The sequence below is a fragment of the Salmo salar genome, chromosome 11 (genome assembly GCF_965601325.2).
Source record: "Salmo salar chromosome 11, fSalSal1, whole genome shotgun sequence".
Classification (NCBI taxonomy): Eukaryota; Metazoa; Chordata; class Actinopteri; order Salmoniformes; family Salmonidae; genus Salmo; species Salmo salar.
In genome coordinates, this window is record NC_138301.1 from 82,127,342 (window position 1) to 82,142,632 (window position 15,291).

A 15,291-nucleotide genomic window follows, 5' to 3' on the forward strand; every position below is an offset into this window, starting at 1 on the left:
ATTGCGTCCTACCTGACAGGTCGCTCCTACCAGGTGGCGTGGCGAGAATCTGTCTCCGCACCATGCGCTCTCACCACTGGTGTCCCCCAGGGCTCTGTTCTAGGCCCTCTCCTATTCTCGCTATACACCAAGTCACTTGGCTCTGTCATATCCTCACATGGTCTCTCCTATCATTGCTATGCAGATGACACACAATTAATCTTCTCCTTTCCCCCTTCTGATAACCAGGCGGCGAATCGCATCTCTGCATGTCTGTCAGACATATCAGTGTGGATGACGGATCACCACCTCAAGCTGAACCTCGGCAAGACGGAGCTGCTCTTCCTCCCGGGGAAGGACTGCCCGTTCCATGATCTCGCCATCACGGTTGACAACTCCCTTGTGTCCTCCTCCCAGAGTGCTAAGAACCTTGGCGTGATCCTGGACAACACCCTGTCGTTCTCCACTAACATCAAGGCGGTGACCCGATCCTGTAGGTTCATGCTCTACAACATTCGCAGAGTACGACCCTGCCTCACACAGGAAGCGGCGCAGGTCCTAATCCAGGCACTTGTCATCTCCCGTCTGGATTACTGCAACTCGCTGTTGGCTGGGCTCCCTGCCTGTGCCATTAAACCCCTACAACTCATCCAGAACGCCGCAGCCCGTCTGGTGTTCAACCTTCCCAAGTTCTCTCACGTCACCCCGCTCCTCCGCTCTCTCCACTGGCTTCCAGTTGAAGCTCGCATCCGCTACAAGACCATGGTGATTGCCTACGGAGCTGTGAAAGGAACGGCACCTCCATACCTTCAGGCTCTGATCAGGCCCTACACCCAAACAAGGGCACTGCGTTCATCCACCTCTGGCCTGCTGGCCCCCCTACCTCTGAGGAAGCACAGTTCCCGCTCAGCCCAGTCAAAACTGTAAGCTGCTCTGGCACCCCAATGGTGGAACAAGCTCCCTCACGACGCCAGGACAGCGGAGTCAATCACCACCTTCCGGAGACACCTGAAACCCCACCTCTTTAAGGAATACCTAGGATAGGATAAAGTAATCCTTCTAACCCCCCCCCCCCCCTTAAAAGATTTAGATGCACTATTGTAAAGTGGTTGTTCCACTGGATATCATAAGGTGAATGCACCAATTTGTAAGTCGCTCTGGATAAGAGCGTCTGCTAAATGACTTAAATGTAAATGTAAATGTAATGGGTTCTGACTTCTAAACTTGAAAATTTGAAATATCCTTATTCATGTCACTGAGAGAGAGAAGGGAATGTAGAACGTTTACATTCTGTCAGAGCATGTTATTGTTAGACATCAGGGATCCTATGGAAAGTAGAAGGGCCACAGTCTGGTACAAGTCAACAAGACAGCCGTGAGTTGGGGAGGAGTGAGGAATTTGGGACGAGGTCAGTTCAGATGAAGTGAGGAAGAACAGATGTCACTAAAGTTCTGTCTAGCAACAGAGGTGTATTGGCTGTTCAGATGTGTAAGGAGGAGACTCAGCATAGGAGAAAGGGTTAAATACCAGTGCTTGTGTGAATATGTCTTTGTCTGTTCATCTGTCTGACCCTTTGGGTGAATAAACTTGATTTGAGCTTTTCATAGTTGTCCGTCAGTTTTTACCCTATTATTTAGAACCTAACACCATATATGATAGTAAGTCACACCAAAGATTTTATTAAGGCACAGATCAAAAGCCTAGATACTCAGCTTTCCGCAGACACTCTGCTTTTGCAGAAAGGGGCTACTGTTCTCATACCAGACTGAATTGAAAACAATAAATCAAATAGGGTCCCCAAGAGGATTTAAGTTACAGTTTTAACAGTGGCCAAGTAGGCTACTGTGGCTATTTGATCAAAATGTAGACCAACCAGAGTGGCCTATCATCAAAAAAGAATGGAGAAAATGGAAAATGCATCCATAACATTTTAACATGGAAAGAGCTATTCTATCATTCAGCCTAAAGCAGCAGCCAATATGTGGTATTCAATGTAGGCCTACATTCCATGAGACTTTTGAAAAAAACCTTCAGGGCTTGACATTAACCTGTTTATCCACATGTCCTTCAGACAAGGAGATGGCTGAAAATGTTGTTGTGTTTGATGCAAGAAACCACTTTACAAAATAATGGTTTTACATACCATTAATACAGAGAATAAGACAAATTATGCTACCCTCTGCCTATTGGCTACTTAGCCTATTCAAACCTGTCTCAAAATACACCACTGCCCCTTTAAGAAAAAAACAGCTCTTTACCTAACTTGCTTTTCAAAGATGTCTCGAAATGTACACGTTTTGTGCTCTTGTAGGAAGCAATCACTCCTCTATTGCTGACTACAAATTATATATAACTGGGCCAATAACTCACTAACTAGCAAAGGATATGAACAAAATACGCACATGTGGCTACATGCAGCCCTTGCTGTGATCTCAAAACAAGCGCACCTACTCACGACCACAGATGTAAACACAATCCAGTTCAAAGTAAATGGCACAGATCCATATATGGCAATGGTCTATCTGCAAATAGGCCTCCGGCAGCTCCTGCAACAAAATTGAAAAACAATATAACTGGGAATCAAAATGGCATGCCCACACTCCAACATTTCACAATAATATCTTGCAATCTGGAGGGCGGCCTTTTGCATCCCCCCCAATGGGTCCAAATGTGGAATCCGTACCCTTGCCAATATCATGGGCAGTAATTGTATGAAAACATTCCAAGATTTGAAAGACTCATACACATTACGAGGCAAATCCTTTTTTCTATTTACAACTTAAGTCAACTATGCTGGCCTATGGAGTCCCTTAGGAAACCCAACTACCGAAACATCCACTGATGGGATTTTAAAATAAATTTAAAATCTCTATAATATATAAATAACTTGCAGAAAGCTCATATTCTGAGCTAGCCATAACAAAAATGGTCCACAGATCTAAGTGAATGTGAACAACCCTTTAACTGAACAGAATATGGAAAAATATGAACTTGGAATCCCATAATCCGAACCATCAATTTATACATTTTAACTTTGTTCACAGTCTGTGTTAAACACCAAGGAAACGTTTTACAATGAAATTGTATGGGAGACGTTAGAAAGTTGGCTGTCAGAAGTATTACAATGGAAATTAACTTTCAATCTGTCTTTTTGCATATTTCAAGATATGGCATATAAGGGTGCAGTGAGATACCCTATGGGTTGGACAACACTTTTATTGTCAATCATCTTGAAAAATAATATATCATAAAAAATGAAAATCAACCAATGTCAGCCTTTAAATGCTTTATTATCCAAATGTTGAAAGTAAGTGAAACAAAATGGTGCAGTTTGAGACTATGTGGCGGATAGTGATGCAGGCGCTGGAGATGGGGGTGTGAGCAGGTGGATCTGGGCAGGTGTGATGTAGTTGTACTTTGTATGTATATATTTTGTATTGTCTAAAAAAATGTAATCTTACAAAAAATACAAAATAAAGGAAAAATAACAAGCTTGCAACACGCGTCTGATTATTCATTATGAATTGGATTTATTTGATTTATTTCGGTTACATTCTTTATTGTAACCACAATGTCACAAATATTTGAACATGTACACACACAACATGAGCAGATTAACTTGGTCAAAACATTTATTTATTAAAGACAATCAGAAAGAATGTTGGTACTTATTTAATTTGATCTAAATCCACAAATGGATAGTCACTGAGCTTCATGCTGATAAATATAGCTTTATTCTGCAAAATAGCCCACTAAATATGCCAAGCCTAAACAAATATATTACATTGACTAAATAAACTAGTGTATTTCATAAATAAAATAAATAAATTAAGTAACTCAGGTCTCAACTCAGAAATATGGGCAACCTTTTTCCCCTCCCTATCCTTGCTGGACTCTTTCATTTAGTTTCTTCTTCACATCAGCAAAGAAGGACTCCGTGTTTCAGAAACTCACTTGAAACAGTGCATTATGGAAATGATTCAGACCGTCAACTTTTTCCACATTTTGTTAAGTTACAGCGTTTTTCTAAACTTGATTGAATAGTTCTTTCCCCCCATCATCAATCTACAGACAATATCCCATAATGACAAAGCAAAAACAGGCTCTGCGTTGTCTTGGCTGTGTGCTTAGGGTTGTTGACCTGTTGGAAGGTGAACCTTCGCCCCAGTCTGAGGTCCTGAGAGCTCTGGAGCAGGTTTTCACCAAGGATCTCTCTGTACTTTACTCTGTTCATCTTTGACCCCGATCCTGACTAGTCTCCCAGTCCCTGCTGCTGAAAAACACCCCCCACAGCATGATGCTGCCACCACCATGATTCACCTTAGGGATGGTGCCAGGTCTCCTCCAGACGTGACGCTTGGCATTCAGGCCAAAGAGTCTTTAGGTGCCTTTTGGCAAACTCCAAGCGGGCTGTCATGTTCCTTTTTCTGAGGAGTGGCTTCCATCTGGCCACTCTACCATAAAGGCCAGATTTGTAGAGTGCTGCAGAGATAGTTGTCTCCACAGAGGAACTCTAGGGCTCTGTCAGTGTGACCATCGGGTTCTTGGTCACCTCCCTGACCAAGCCCCTTTCCCCCCGATTGCTCAGTTTGGCCGGGTGGCCAGCTCTAGGAAGAATCTTGGTGGTTCCAAACTTCTTCCATTTAAGAATGATGGAGGCTGTAGGGGTTAGGGTCTCATCTATTTATATTCATTTTGGAGAAGTAATTCAATGACAATTACCTAAATACTAGTTATTTTGTTTTTAGAGAGGTGATTCAGCAATAATCATCTATTTATTTTGTGAGGTAATTCAGCAACAATTACCTGAATATGAGTTATTTTGCAGAGGTGGTTTGATGAGGCTGCCTGAATTGGATTGTGTTTGAATATTGTACTGTGTTTTATTTGTTTGCTCTTGCGGATTATGGTGGTTTTATTGGGTAATGGCGCAATGGTGGAATAAAATGTTAGGAGTGGGACAGAAGTTATTTGAATAAAAGGTTGAATATATTTGTTAGTGACACTTTCCTACCATAGGACAGTATAGGAAATGTACAACCTTTAGTATATCAGTAAATTATTACAAGGAAGTTGTGTTCTGTAGAGATTTTCATAAAAAATTACTTTGTGACGCTATCACCAGGGGCACTGGTGAATATAATATTACTGTTACTCTACACCCTTAAGATATAATATTAGGAATTGAAGTCTATCATGCGGTTGTCTCTGTGAGGCACGTGTGTGAAAAATATTTGAGTTTAGTAGAACCATTTACTATAGCCTGGATTAATAATTGTCTTAAGTCTTCCAGGCAAGTGAGAAGACTAAGTGATAGTAGAATGAGGATTTCAGTATCACCCACTGTTGTTTAACACACACTGAAAGGAGATAGAGAATAATTTATATAGGCATATTCATACATATTACACCCACTGTAGGATAACCCTATAGAAATTGGAAAACACATCACACGCAGACTATCTAAATAAAAAGCCGGAGCACCATGGCACAGTCAAACCAGAATGAGGAGATAGGAGCAATGAAGCCTGTCACGCTTGTTGAATATATGCAAAAGAAGTTCTCTCCCCAGGAGTCGCCAATGCCCTATGGACAAGGAGGACAAGTTAATGACAGAGGACAGCCATGGCCAATGGGAAATCAGAACACCAACAGTTCTTATTTCCCTCTGAATCAATAATAAAGGCACCCGACTCCCCTGCTCCAGTGTCCCCAGTATGAATTCAATAATAAAAGATAAGTGCCAATGGTTACTCTTAATGTTAATGGACATGACCTACCATTTCTAATAGACACTGGAGCTCACTGTTCCTGTTTAGGCAAACCTGGACAAGTTGTTTGGGCTTCTCTGAGCAAATCATCAGTAACAGTAACAGGGGCATCTGGACAGCCCAGGAATGTGTACTGGACAAAGACTTGTTTGATGAACCTCTGCTTGACTCTGACATGGTGCTGTTCGTTAATGGTTCTGCTTATATAGATCAAAGTACAGGTAAAAACAGGTAGGATTTGTTGTAGTATATGTGGAAGGTGATATTGAGGTTATACAGCCCCTACCAGAAGATTTATCAGTGCAACAAGCGCTATGTAAATTAGCTCTGTAAACAGCTTGTGAATTGGGGGAAGGGAAGGCCCTTACTGTCTACTCAGACTCAGCATATGATATTGGGGTTTGTCTGTCCTGGTGTGGAGTATGGAGAGCAAGAGGGTTTACTAACACCACAGGAACACCTCTTACATCTAGACGTTCCGCTAGCGGAACACCTGCTCCAATATCCAATGATAGGCGTGGCGCGAATTACAAATTCCTCAAAAATACAAAAACTTCCATTTTTCAAACATATGACTATTTTACAGCATTTTAAAGACAAGACTCTCCTTTATCTAACCACACTGTCCGATTTCAAAAAGGCTTTACAGCGAAAGCAAAACATGAGATTATGTCAGGAGAGTACCCAGCCAGAAATAATCAGACACCCATTTTTCAAGCTAGCATATAATGTCACAAAAAACAAAACCACAGCTAAATGCAGCACTAACCTTTGATGATCTTCATCAGATGACACTCCTAGGACATTATGTTATACAATACATGCATGTTTTGTTCAATCAATTACATATTTATATCAAAAACCAGCTTTTTACATTAGCATGTGACGTTCAGAACTAGCATTCCCACCAAACACTTCCGGTGAATTTACTAAATTACTCACGATAAACGTTCACAAAAAACATAACAATTATTTTAAGAATTATAGATATAGAACTCCTCTATGCACTCGCTATGTCCGATTTTAAAATAGCTTTTCGGTGAAAGCACATTTTGCCACTTACCAAAGGCGCTAATGTTTTTCAGCCAGGGGCTGCCTCGACATCATTCAGCTTTTTCCCGGGTTCTGAGAGCCTATGGGAGCCGTAGGAAGTGTCACATTACAGCAAAGATCCTAAGTTTTCAATAAAAGAGTCAAGAAGCCCAAGGAATGGTCAGAGAGTGCACTTCCTGTACAGAATCTTCTCAGGTTTTTGCCTGCCATATGAGTTCTGTTATACTCACAGACACCATTCAAACAGTTTTAGAAACTTTAGGGTGTTTTCTATCCAAAGACAATAATTATATGCATATTCTAGTTACTGGGCAGGAGTAGTAACCAGATTAAATCGGGTACGTTTTTTATCCGGCCGTGTAAATACTGCCCCCTAGCCCTAACAGGTTAACATTTAAAATCGTAGACTGAAATTAAGACCAATGTCTCCGCTGGTACTGCCCCCCCAAACCTCTCATTCCACAGGAAACACTGAAGACTAAATAGTCACTTTGTTTCTACTCCCTCATTTAGAGTAGTAGTAAAAGTTGCATTTATACGGAAACACTATTTCAATTTGTGTACTTACCACCCAACTGTTTATCCTCTGGGTGTCACGGCTGTCGTAGGAGAGAGAGGACCAAGGCGCAGCGGGTTGCATGTTCATCATTTTAATTTATTATGTAAATGTGAACACGGAAAAAACAATAAACAAAGAACGACAGACAGCAGTTTCACAGGCTACGACAACTAGCAGTGCGAAATACAACTACCCACAATTAACCTCTATGGGCTAGGTGGGACGCTAGCGTGCCACCCGCTAGCGTGCCACCGACAGTACATTTACAAGAGTTGTGTGTAATGTTTTGTCAAGTCAAAGACAGGGTCACCAAAACCATAAAACCAGCTAAAATGATGCACTAACCTTTTACAATCTCCATCAGATGACACTCCTAGGACATTATGTTAGACAATGCATGCATTTTTAGTTCTATCAAGTTCATATTTATATCCAAAAACAGCGTTTTACTATGGCATTGATGTTGAGGAAATCGTTTCCCTCCAATAACTGGCAGTCAAGTCAGCGTCACAAATTAAATAATTAAAATTAGAAAACATTGGTAAAATATTATATTGTCATTTAAAGAATTATAGATTTACATCTCTTGAACGCAATCAACTTGCCAGATTTAAAAATAACCTTACTGGGAAATCACACTTTGCAATAATCTGAGCACTGCGCCCAGAAAAATACGCGTTGCGATACAGACTAGACGTCATGTTGGGGAGATCTAAAATCGAAAATACTATGTAAATAATCCATTACCTTTGATTCTCTTCATCAGATGTCACTTCCAGGTATCACAGGTCCATAACGAATGTAGTTTTGTTCAAAAAAGCTAATCATTTATGTCCAAAAATCTCCGTCTTGTTAGCACATGATCTAAGCCAGCCGGACTTCTCGTCATGAACGAGGGGAAAAAATATATTTACGTTCGTTCAAACATGTCAAACGTTGTATAGCATAAATCATTAGGGCCTTTTTTAACCAGAACATGAATAATATTCAAGGTGGACGAATGCATACTCTTTTATAACGTATTGGAACGAGGGTACCCAACATGAACTCGCGCGCCAGGTGTCTAATGGGACATCATCGTTCCATGGCTCTTGTTCGGTCAGATCTCCCTCCAGAAGACTCAAAACACTTTGTAAAGGCTGGTGACATCTAGTGGAAGCAATAGGAAGTGCCAAAATATTCCTCAGCCCCTGTGTTTTTCAATGGGATAGGTTTAAAGGTAATACAACACATCAGGTATCCACTTCCTGTCAGAAAATGTCTCAGGGTTTTGCCTGCCAAATGAGTTCTGTTATACTCACAGACACCATTCAAACAGTTTTAGAAACTTTAGAGTGTTTTCTATCCATATATAATAAGTATATGCATATTATAGTTACTGGGTAGGATTAGTAACCAGATTAAATCGGGTACATTTTTTTTATCCAGACGTGCAAATGCTGCCCCCTAGCCCTAACAGGTTAATGGAAATCATGCTTGTTACTGTATTCATGATTAAGCGACAGGAATACAGTATGCTAGTTCTGGGAATGCTAGTTCTGAACGTCACGTGCTAATGTAAAAAGCTGGTTTTTGATATAAATATGAACTTGATTGAACAAAACATGCATGTATTGTATAACATAATGTCCTAGGAGTGTCATCTGATGAAGATCATCAAAGGTTAGTGCTGCATTTAGCTGTGGTTTTGTTTTTTGTGACATTATATGCTAGCTTGAAAAATGGGTGTCTGATTATTTCTGGCTGGGTACTCTGCTGACATAATCTAATGTTTTGCTTTCGCTGTAAAGCCTTTTTGAAATCGGACAGTGTGGTTAGATAAAGGAGAGCCTTGTCTTTAAAATGGTGTAAAATAGTCATATGTTTGAAAAATGGAAGTTTCGGATTTTCGAGGAGTTTGTATTTCGCGCCACGCGCATCATTGGATATTGGAGCAGGTGTTCCGCTAGCGGAACCTCTAGATGTAAGAGGTTTTAACCAGATGGCAAATAGTTAAGTAATTAGCAACTAATACGTAGTTTATAGACGGAAAGTGTCAGGTTGATATAGGTTATGAGACATTAGCTTATTGTCTTCCCTTTCCAGTTAATGCAGGAATGATGTTAGCTAACAAAATTAGAATACCAGTATATCATTAATGATGACGTTAATTACTTTAAACCAAAAGATAGTGCAAGCAAATGAAACTAACGTTAACGCTAAATTGTTGCCCATATTGAAAAGCTTAGTTACGTTAATCTTAGCTTACCTAGCTAAAATGGTAGACAATGACTGACACCGTCGATAATTTAGCTTCGCTGTCTTTGGCACCCTTTCTATTTATTTTCTATTGTCAATAGAAAGGGCGCCAAAGACGGCGAACCTAAATAATCAACGTTGTCAGTCATTAGGGCACATTTACACGTTATTAACACTATTTCTGGCAATAAAGCACTATCAATCCAACCAAAGATCAAGTGTTTTCAACGAATGGCCATTCGTGCAGTTATTTACTGCTAAAAGTCAATGGTACCTAGTTAAAATTAGCATGCTAACTTGGTTTGCCAACTTTCCAATTCAAATGAACGTTAGCTTGCTAAGGAGAAAGGTAGACGGTATAAACAATTTAACATTACCTTTTAATTCTGCGGTTGATATATGATCCATGCCCGGATGTGTTATCCATCCATCTTTATTCATGGTGTTAGATGACTCAAAGATTTGGACTGTCTTTGACTTTCATTTATAGGCCTCCCTTATATTGTGATGAACGTACGTCAGTTAAGTAATATAACATGAGAGGGAGCGCTGAATAGGTACGAGGCCGCAGGCCGAGTGCTGAAGATAATAATTTTCAGTTTAACAGCACGACCTCGAGTGTGATATTGCTTTTATACAACAGTTCTACAAGAGCCATTTATTAGTTAACAGTAATGAGCGACAACAGATTATGATTTGTTTATTTATTTAATCATTTATTTGGATCCGCCAACACACATAGTTCCACAACTGGACTGGACTGTTGCTAAGCACCACAAACATTTTCCTGCACACTATCTTGCTACTTTGTGTAGGTCTACATGCTACCGTCCTCTCCTGACGACCATTAATAATTTAACTCAAATGTTATTTGTTTAAATATGTTCATCTTTGCGGTGCGAAGCTTGTTACAATCTAAGATAGATAACGATCGTTAATGTAATTAACGGTTATTAGAACACCTGTAAAACGGAGTGATACATGTATAGTTAAAAGTCCCAGTGCTGTTATACTCTACTCCAATCAAATTTCTTGGTTGTATTATAAAAACATCATTTTCAGTTCTTTCCGCCCTTTTCATCGAAAGCAGTGGGAACATTTTACTTGCGTTTGCTTTTAGTAACGTTCAAGATGCTTTGGCAGTGCGTTATCTGCTGCGTTTATATTACTTTTTAATTGAAACTGTTATTGAGCCATATCAATAGATTGCACAGTCGCAGCCCTGATTTCTGGTTGCTCTGTGGTATTGACAGATGCACTGAGGAATATAGAGTGTACAATTCCTTCTATCATCATGTAAAGAGATGACACCTTCAACACCTACTTCAACCAGGTGAACAGCTATCGGAGGAAAGCCAAGTACCACCGGAACAAGTAAGTAGATAGATAGTATTTGTTTTTGTTTTCTGGATTTTAAAAAATGTAATGATCTGACGATGTGTAACCGATGTGAAATGGCTAGTTAGTTAGCGGTGGTGCGCGCTAATAGCATTTCAATCAGTGACGTCACTCGCTCTGAGACCTGAAGTAGGGTTTCCCCTTGCGTTGCAAGGGCCGTGGCTTTTGTGGCGCGATGGGTAACGATGCTTCGTGGGTGTCAGTTGTTGATGTGTGCAAGGGTCCCTGGTTCGAGCCCAGGTTGGGGCGAAGAGAGGGACGGAACCTACACTGTGACAGATACACGGACCAAAGTCATACTGTCCATAGGCTATTCGGTAATTTGAGCTATAATGACTCTTATGGCTAAAGCTGGGTTAATGTGAAAATAATCAATGATAAATAGGAATAAAACACTTAAATAGCTCTATTGGTGAAACTAAATGTAATTTCAAATAATAATCTGTTTCTTTGATATGTGGTACACAGGACAACATTCAACCCGATCAACATCTAGCAAATTCCAGCATCACTGATCAACAACTCCATACACCTGACTCAGATGAAGGGCAAAGGGGCATTGACCAACATGGAGTTGTCACAGTGCAACAAGTAAGTTACTCAGTTGGTGGCAATCTACTGAAATTGACCATATGTTTTTCTAGTACTTAGCTATACTAATAGAATTCATTGTCAGTCTTCGCAAACACTTCTGTCACAAACATTATACTTGTCATGAACTAGTAATGTCCAGCCTGCACATGTCAGGATACTACATTCAATATCAAGTTTTTTTTAGGATTTGACAACACATGCCACTGCTTTTGTGATGAATGCCAGAGCCAAGTATTGTCTCTCACAGGTAAGATGCTTTTTCTGAACAGAGCACAGCATTTGGTTAGTTACATTATGCAGAGCATGTTGTAGTGGTTCAGTGATGGTTGAATTCATTCTTAGTGCTAGGTTGTCCATCTTACTATTGTTGATCCCTTATGTCCTTATGTCAATGAATATGTCATAATCAAAATCTTTATATCATAAGTAGAGGTCGACTGATAATGATTTTTCAATGCCGATACCGATACCGATTATTGGAGGACCAAAAAAAATCCGATACCGATTAATCGGCCGATTTTTTGTTTTTGTATTTTATTTATTTGTAATAATGACAATTACAACAATACTGAATTAACACTTATTTTAACTTAATATAATACATCAATAAAATCGATTTAGCCTCAAATAAATAATGCAACATGTTCAATTTGGTTTAAATAATGCAAAAACAAAGTGTTGGAGAAGAAAGTAAAAGTGCAATATGTGCCATGTAAAAAAGCTAACGTTTAAGTTCCTTGCTCAGAACATGAGAACATATGAAAGCTGGTGGTTCCTTTTAACATGAGTCTTCAATATTCCCAGGTAAGATGTTTTAGGTTGTAGTTATTATAGGAATTATAGGACTATTTCTCTCTATACGATTTGTACTTCATATACCTTTGACTATTGGATGTTCTTATAGGCACTTTAGTATTGCCGGTGTAACAGTATAGCTTCCGTCCCTCTCCTTGCTCCTACCTGGGCTCGAACCAGGAACACATCGACAACAGCCACCCTCGAAGCAGCGTTACCCATGTAGAGGAAGGGAAACAACTACTCCAAGTCTCAGAGCGAGTGACGTTTGAAACGCTATTAGCGCGCACCCGGCTAACTAGCTAGCCATTTCACATCGGTTACACCAGCCTAATCTTGGGAGTTGACAGGCTTGAAGTCATAAACAGCACAATGCACTGCGAAGAGCTGCTGGCAAAACGCAGTAAAGTGCTATTTTGAATGAATGCTTACGAGCCTGCTGCTGCCTACCATCGCTCAGTCAGACTGCTCTATCAAATCATAGACTTAATTATAACATGATAACACACAGAAATACGAGCCTTGGGTCATTAATATGGTCGAATCCAGAAACTATCATCTCGAAAACAACACGTTTTTCCTGTCAGTGAAATACAGAACCGTTCCGTATTTTATCTAACGGGTGGCATCCCTAAGTCTAAACCTTCAATGTTATGTCGTAATTACGTAAAATTCTGGCAAATTAGTTCGCAACGAGCCAGGCGGCCCAAACTGTTGCATATACCCTGACTGCGTGCAATGAATGCAAAATGACACAATTTCACCTGGTTAATATTGCCTGCTAACCTGGATTTCTTTTAGCTAAATATGCAGGTTTAAAAATATATACTTCTGTGTATTGATTTTAAGAAAGGCATTTATGTTTATGGTTAGGTACAGTCGTGCAACGATTGTGCTTTTTTCGCAAATGCGCTTTTGTTAAATCATCCCCCGTTTGGCGAAGTCGGCTGTCTTTGTTAGGAAGAAATAGTCTTCACAGTTCGCAACGAGCCAGGCGGCCCAAACTGCTGCATATACCCTGACTCTGTTTGCAAGAGAAGTGACACATTTTCCCTAGTTAAAAGAAATTCATGTTAGCAGGCAATATTAACTAAATATGCAGGTTTAAAAATATATCCTTGTGTATTGATTTTAAGAAAGGCATGGATGTTTATGGTTGGAGCAACGTGTACCTAAGCGATTATATGCAACGCAGGACAGGCTAGATAAACTAGTAATATCATCAACCATGTGTAGTTAACTAGTGCATCTGATTGATTGATTGTTTTTTATAAGATAAGTTTAATGCTAGCTAGCAACTTACCTTGGCTTCTTACTGCATTCGCGTAACATGCAGGCTCCTCATGGAGTGCAACGCAAAGCAGGTGGTTAGAGCATTGGACTAGTTAACCGTAAGGTTGCAAGATTGAATCCCCGAGCTGACAAGGTACAAATCTGTCATTCTGCCCCTGAACAAGGCAGTTAACCCACTGTTCCTAGGCAGTCATTGAAAATAAGAATGTGTTCTTAAGTGACTTGCCTAGTTAAATAAAGGTCTTTTAAAAAAAAAAATCTGCCAAATCGGCGTCCAAAAATACAGATTTCCGATTGTTATGAAAACTTGAAATCGGCCATTCCGATTAATCGGTCGACCTCTAATCATAAGTATCCATGATGGATGTGTTCCAACCTCCATCATTCTTTGACTTTGACACTCTCTCTCTCTAAGGCGTGAATGACATTGATACTGCTGTACCCCAGCAGCAATCATCACTATTGGACAACCTCAGGAAGCAAATGGAGGGAGTGCTAAAGAAGCATTCAGGCAGCACATCAGGTCAACTTGAAAAAGATGCAATGGATATATTTGACAATTGCATTGACCCTTTTGCTGGCATTGCAACAACATTTTAACAGGACAGTGTTATTAAGAAGCTGTTTGGACGCAGAGGAAATTCTAATTGCTAGAACCAAATGCAGGATGAAATGTGAAGGATCAAAATACTTTTCATCAAAGACAAATTATTTCATTATGTACCATTAGTCAAAAGTCTAGAACAGTTCTTATCACACAAGGATTTTGTATATGGTTGAAAAGGGACCCCAGATGTGCAGGGAAAGTTTTTTTCATGACATTGTTGATGGTGCTCTTCTAAAATCATATCCCTTAATTTCAGAAAAGCAAAATGCATTGCAGATTGTTCTGTACACGGATGAAATAGAGATCTGTAATCCACTAGGATCCTTTGTATCAAAAACAAGTTGTTAATGGGGTTCTACACCCCAGGAAATATACATCCAAAATACAGGTCTAAACTGGCTGCTATCAGGCTACTTGCCATGGCTAGATCAGCAGACCTCTGTCAAATCTGGTGTAGATGTAATATTGAATAGAATCAAGGAAGACATGGATGCATTGTACAGTGGGGTTAAAATAAACTATTAACGGAGAAAAAAACGATATATGGTGCCATGGTCTCTCTCTGTGGAGACACACACCCTGGCACAACATGAACTAGCAGGGTTCAAAGAGGGTGTGGGCTTTGCCTACAGTAAGTGCAGACACTGAGTGTTCTTTTGAGGACACTTCAATGAGGATGCATATACTAAAAGGACATTGGAGAAGCATGTCAGAAAGTGTGATGAAATAGAAAAGGCAAAGATGGACTTGCTTCGCAACAGCCTGAGAACTGTTACGTTCGTCGTATGGAGTAGACCAAAACGCAGCGGGAATGTGTATACTCATATTGTTTTATTTAGAAGGAAACCTGAACACTTAACAAAATAACAAACACCGACGAAGCCAGTCCTGTAAGGCAACACGCTACACACGGAACAACTACCCACAAACACAGTGACAAAAACCCCTTACTTAAATATGGCCTCCAATTAAAAGCAACGAAGAACAGCTGCTTCTAATTGAAG